Source organism: Pteropus alecto, unplaced genomic scaffold (genome assembly GCF_000325575.1).
Source record: "Pteropus alecto unplaced genomic scaffold, ASM32557v1 scaffold134, whole genome shotgun sequence".
NCBI lineage: Eukaryota > Metazoa > Chordata > Mammalia > Chiroptera > Pteropodidae > Pteropus > Pteropus alecto.
Genome location: NW_006436283.1, coordinates 4893811 through 4900694, shown reverse-complemented (window position 1 = coordinate 4900694; position 6884 = coordinate 4893811). Strand labels below are relative to the sequence as shown.

Below are 6884 nucleotides of genomic sequence, written 5' to 3'. Positions count from 1 at the left end.
GGACGCGCCTGCTCTGGGCGGGGCTGTATTGTCCTCCTTCTGTGGTGGAGCTTAATCAAAATGGCTTCCAGCTGGTCCTCGGTGGGGACGAAGAGGCTTGAGGCCTAGACGTAAGACACAAGCCGGGGATGGCTGACTGACTGGACGAGGAAAGGGGAGCCTACATCATAGCCCCAGCATGAGGTTCTGGAAAAAAAAACCTCTCGTTCGGTGACCCAAAAGCAGCTTTCCCCACTGTTAGAGGAACATCACACTTCCTCTCAGTCGGCCTCTCATCCTTTGAATTTTAAAGCTTCAGCTTCAACCCGCTTCCCACCAGGCTCTTGCCTCAGTGCAGTGACTACTAAGGTCCTGCTGGTAATCCCACACTTTGATTAGCTGAGGAGAAATGTTCATCCTACAAACTCCTTACTCATGGCCTGGCTCCCAACCTCCACGAGGAAACAGAATCCATTAGAACCACCCAATATCAAAAAGCTTCCAATCCAATCAATCGTTTCCTTCAATCTGGTTAAAATATAGAAGTAGGTCCCTCCTGTTTTAAGAACAATCCTGACGTCTGTGCAGTGGATTGCTCCTGCTCCTCTAGGTAGGTTTTATTATTTCCTTTGTCCCTGTCTCGTCTTCCACTCCTCTGTCAGCATAGAAAAAGACGCTCTCAATTCTATTTTCCTCATAAGTTACCACCATATCTCTTCATTCTTGGCCAAACGTCTTGAAAAAATGTCCATGCCAGCTGTCTCCACTCCCTCACCTCCCACTCACTCTCCAATCCACTGCAATCTGGTGCTGTCCCCATAGCTCCACTAAAACTGCTCTCTACAAGGTCACCGCAAACTCTGCTGAATCCAGTATGCTTGCCAGTTCATCACTCCTCTTGAACTCCTTCCTTGTGACTTTGAACTCTGACTCTGGTCTGTCCTTGATCCCTTTGCATTTTTTTCTTCTTGGCCCTTCTCTTAATTGTTCCTTGGATTTCATTTCATTCTCTTATCTTCTATTATCCTGGAATGATGTCACCACTTCCATTATCATCTATTTGTTAATGATTCTCACATCTGTATTTCTACTTCAGATCTTTCTCTGAGCTTCTAACTCGTAAATCCAACTGATGTCTGAACATCTCCATTTGGATGTCCCAGAGGTACCTTAAACTGAGCACAGCTCAACTGAAATTCCTCACTTTACCTTCCCCAACCTGCCCACCCAGTCTAGTTCACTAAATGGCACCCCATTACAACATTGGTCCAAGCCAGAAAGCCAGGAGGCATCCTGACTTCTTCCTCTCGTCCACACACTCCCCATGCAGTCAACCTCCAAGTTTTGTCTATTGCACCTTCTAAATACCTACCAAATCTGTCTACTTTTCTTCAGCTTCTGTCCAGTGTCTGAGCTAGGCAGCAATTGCTGGGTTTTCAGGTTGGTCCTCCATGGGACAGAGGAGACTTAAAGCCTTAGATGTAAGACATGCCAAGGAAGGCAGATCCATCAGGGGAGGCAGGGGAAGCCTAAGTTCAAGTCAGCTCTCTCCAGGGCTACTGCAATAGCCTCCTAACTGGTCTTTTGTTTTAAGGTAAGTCCCACTATCCCTGAATATTTAAGTGAATCAGAATCATCTAGGGTGCTGGTTTAGATGCATATCCTTGGGCAGCGTGGCTCTGGGATCCCCCCCTTTTTAACAAGTGTCCCTGGTTCTCCTTAAGCACACTAGAGGCTGAGCCCCACAAACTGTTCTAAAATAAAAACGAAATAATTTTCTGCCAGTCCTTGGTTCAGTGGCAATCCTCTGCCTTATAGGATAAAGTCTAAATTTTTTATAAGACCTACAAAGCCCTTTGAGAGCTAATCCAGGATAACCATTCTAACTCTTTCTCATCATTTCCTCCTGGAAGCCTCAGCCTCTTTGGTCATATTCAATTACTTGGGGTTCCTGCATGTGCCTGCCCTCTCTTAACTCTAAGCTTTTGTCCATTGTGGATGCTCAAAGATTCACTGAATGCATAAATAAATTGATACTATCACTATACGTAAGGTTCTGTGCTAGACATTGAGCAGGCAAAGAAGGGCAGACAAAGTCTCTAACTCAAATAACATAATTTGGTGGGGGTGGGGTTAAGTAGGAAATACACAAGAAGTGAAAGGGGAAGAGAACCAACTGCCATGTGTCAGGCACTGAGTGGGGCTTTACTACTATTAATTTATTTTCTCCTTAACACGAACCCTTCCAAGCAAGTATATTTATTTGCTACTGAGGCTCAAAGGAGTTAAGTAACTTACCCAATATCACATAGCTAGCAGTTAGTGCTAAGTGAAGTCTACTGTATACCAGGGAATGAACATACAGGATACTATGCCAGATACTGTAGAAAAAGAAAAAGAGATGCTATCTTTGCTCTGCTAAATCCAGATCTTCTGTTGCCATCACACACACACCTTCCCAGCCTTGCAGGACTGTGGAACTTTGAAGGAATGTATCATGTTACAGTTACCCTCAGCAATACGTTGGGACCACCAGAAATCAAAAGCTTGTTTAGTCATTAGCTTCTGGGTAACAGGTGTGTCCTATGATATCCTCTCCACTCTCCAAAGTTACAAAATTTCCTAAATTACAAAATCACCTTCAGGCAATGGAGGAATGCCTATAAAAAATAGTTAAGCATATTCAAATGTGTGAACAATATATATTCCAGTGGAAAACCGGAATTCTATGAGCTGAGCCTACAGAATCTATTAAACTCGCGTTCTGAGAGCCTCATTCAGATTTTCAGGAAAAAAAAAATTGTTAAAAAACAGAAACTTCCCAACATTAAGTTTCTCACCCTCTTTAGGGGTGGGAAAGGGAGTGGCTGTGCACCGGAAAAGGGTGCTCTAGAAAAAGGAAATGAAAGTAGTACATACAGAAAAGGAGGACAGTGATTACCATGTGGAGATGCTGTGCCAAGCCCTTAATCCTCACAAAGCCTGTATTACTATTATCCCATTTTACAGATGAAAAAAGTGAGATATAGAGGTTGGACAATTTGGTCACCCAGCTTAAAGTGGCACAGCCAATATCACACTGAACTCAGGATTTCTGACTCAGAGCGTGGCACTTAGTTACTGTAGGACTGCATACAGGCCCCCGTGGAAGGCCGGAGAGAAAACATGCAGAAAAAAAAAAAATCCTAGAATAGTTCCAGGAGCACCAATCAAGTTATTTTGACTTACATTTTTGTTTGGTTGTCTCTCTCAGCAGAATGGAAGTTCCATGAAAGCAGAGACCTGTCTCTCTTGTTTACAGTTTTTAATCCCAGCACTTTGTATCAGTTCTTGGATCCAAATGGATGGATAAAAGAGTAAATGAGGAAAGAGTTGTGCAGTGAGAAACAACTAGTAACTTGGAAATGGAGCAAGAAAGGCCTAATTCCTCTAGAAATCTAATCAAATAGCAATGCTGGTGTTAGAAGTGGAGGGTAAGAGTAGGATGAACCATCCAGAATGTACTCCTCAGGATCAGGTGCTAAATAAAAAAAACATTCCTAAAAGGTCTGGGAATATAAGAATCAGAGAGACTGTTTAGAGCTTTAAAACCTTGTCAAAATCCCTGTCAAAATCCCTGAGAAATACATCAACTGAATTTGTAACACAGACAACTAAACTGTTGTGTAGTTTGTCAAATGTCTTTCAGGTTCTAACTCAGGTTAATTGAGTACTTGAGCTACCTCTGTGAATATTACAGGAATATTGAATACTGAATTCTTGAATACAGCAGGAAATCTGGAGGCAGAATGGTGATACTGTAGAAATCTTCCAGCTTTTTATCCTTGGGTCATGGCGAAGAAGATGGGACCCAAGATAATGTCAACAATCAAAGCCAAGAACCAGGTTTATTGCACTTTAAATGTGTCAGCTGGGGTATAAAATGTAGAGAAATATTGTCCCATTTCACAATACCATACATTCACTGAATCTTAATGTACATATTGCACAAACGTATTTAGAGAATGGTCCTGTAAGCTTCTCGAGGGCAGGTATCATCGCTTTTCATCTTCATAGTCTCAGCAAATAACAAAGTCCTGAGAGCCAGGAATCGATAAGAGTTCATTGACTTATTGATGCAATAGTTACATAGCACTTGTCATGAGAATACCAAAAATGCCCAAATTGGGCTTCCTGAATGCTTGTCAGTTAGGCAGCCTTTACATTGGTGTGACAATATCAAGTTCTTCTAACACCATTAATGCTCCAATCCTACTTCTCTGTCCACCACTAGCTTCAAGTAGGGCCAGTGACTTGAGGCTGTTTCATAAAATGAATGTGAACAAATTGGACAAACCTTTTATTTTGCAGTTGTGCCAAATATAGACAATATCTGCACTCTTCAAACTCTTGTGATTGATTACCCTCACCATGAGTAATCAATGGTGAAGACAGAGTTGGAAGTATGGTTCACAGAGGGTGGTCCCCTGGACAACATCAATTCCACTTAGATCTGTCAGAAGTACAAATACCCGAGGCTGCACCCCAACCTACTGAATTAGAAGCTTTGGAGATAGAGCCCAGGAATCACTCAATTAAAGGTTTAACAAGCCCTCTCGATAATTCTGAAGTTCACTAAAGTTTGAGAACCACAGGGCTAGAGCAGCTTTTACTCCTCCAGTAAGAAATCTGTCACATTTATAATTATATTTCTCAACTTTAAGTCTTATGTGGCCAGATATACATTACTAGGACTATAAAGAAGTTTTTTACAAATATGGCTTTATTCAGGTATGTGTAGAATATGTATGTATCCATATATGTATTAAAAACATTGATTAGTAAAAAATTTTTTAAATAAAAATTTTAATTCACTCATATTCCCATAACGGAATTCCAATTTTAATTTCCAATCTTTATCCACACGTACATTTCTTTACATAATTGTAAAAATACACAATTTTTGGTTTATTCTTAAAGTGAAAATTATATAAACATGCTAAAAGATAACTTTTCTGATTCTGAGTAATAATATTCATTCCTGCCAGTCTTCCTTTCTACATATTGATATACCTTTTATTTTTTAACAAAACTTTTAACAAAATTTTACTTTTATCTTTATAAAAGTTTGCTACAGTTATCTTTTAATGATTGCATAAGCTTTTTAGTTGCAAGACATTTATTTCCTTTTTTGGTGATTATTCAAAATGTCCCTCTTGATTATTTCCTGGAAGTGCAATTATGGGGACCAAAAGGTGAACATTTTAAAACTTCTTGAAAGACTTTTCCATCTTTTTATGTCTTCATAGCTCTTTTATTTTTAATTTTTTTTAGGTGAGGCAACCCTTGGTTGGCCTCACAGATTGCAAGGACTTTGTCAGCTTATAATCTTTTATTTAATTTTTTACGCCTACAGCACTTGGTCTTCCTAGGTGGTCTCCCATCCAGGTACTAACCAGGCCCAACCCTGCTTAGCTTCTGAGATCAGATGGGACTGGGCTTGTTCAAGGTGGCATGGCCATAGACTTCATAGCTCTTTTAAATGGTGAATATACTATCTTGTTGACCTATTTACTTGTGTGTTCCTCTATTCTTTTGCAGTTGAACATCTACGCCAGTAGTTCTTAAGAGGTGATTTTGCCCCCTAAGGGACATTGGGAATATCTAGAGATATTTTTGGTTGTCACAATCATTGAGGAATATTATTGGCATTGAGTGGAGAGAGGCTAGGGATTCTGGTAAACATCCTGTAATGCCCAGGACACCTCTAACAGGCTCACAATGTCAATAGTGTAGAGACTAAGAAACTTTTGTTGTTATTTTATATATTTATAATTCCTTTAGGATTATCTGTTGTTTTATACATTTATATATATTTATATGTATATATACACACACACATATATATGTATATATGTATATAAATGTCACCAAAATTCATACAACTTTTGTTATTTGAAATTATGTGAAATAAAAGTTTAAGAGAGGACTTACTGGGTCAAAATGTATAAATATTTCTATGGCTCTTGATAATAGGTTTCTACCTTGTTTTCCAATATTATTATGTCTCTTGAAATGATTATGTATTTACTTACCTCTCTGCGGGCTAGGGAGCACTGGTTTGCCTTAAATGCATCCACTTAGCACTATACATAGGGGTGCATCTCTAGCACAGTTCCTCTGGCTTGATCTGAGACAATTCTAAGTTTGACTTTGGAGTGACTTAGAGAGACTTCTGGTTTGACTCTTGGGCAACAGGTATGGTTTTAGGAGATTTCTGATTCCAGAAATATTTTACTTTTTGTCTTCCCAGGATTCTGATATACTTCAAGTTGAAGTGTCTCCTGCATAACTGAAGGCTCTCCAAAGTAGATACAGGAATTCCAGAGTTAAGCAACCAATCTAGGGAGAGGAGGGAGAAGATAAAGGAGAGAGAAAAGAGAGGGAGGGGAGGAGCTTGTGGAGAAGGTAAGAAAGATTGTATGCTCATTGTTTTTCCAAATGTATTATTCCTTTAGGATTATCTGTTTAAAAAAGATACATAAACTATTTCATTGCAACTCCTTTCTTGGAAGTGTTGAGAGGGACTAGAAGAAAAAGGTCTTTACATAAAATAATAGCTCTATTAGCTGTAATTTTCCTTTCTTTTTTTTTGATTAATGAATTTGAATGGTTGTGTAAGGTTGCTAGTATATAGTGGTCTTAGACCAAAGAATATTTCCAGTATTTTTTTCTAATATTATCTATTTCTAGGTCAGTTTCCATACTTCCATTTATCTTCAAATGACATGTCAGTCTTAAAAAACCAAGAAACTATTGTATTAAAATTTTCCAAGCTCCTTTGTTGTTCAAATTATTTTTTCTCAGGTCTCCTTTAGAGAAGGATGTTTTTTGTTTTTGGTCTTTCATCCTGTTATTTTTTCCGT

At 39.1% G+C, this 6884-nt stretch overlaps 1 pseudogene; it reads right to left on the bottom strand.

Moving 5' to 3' along the window:
* Nucleotides 1–5365: 5365 nt before the first annotated feature.
* LOC112480072 lies at nucleotides 5366–5484 on the bottom strand (annotated as a pseudogene).
* Nucleotides 5485–6884: the final 1400 nt, after the last annotated feature.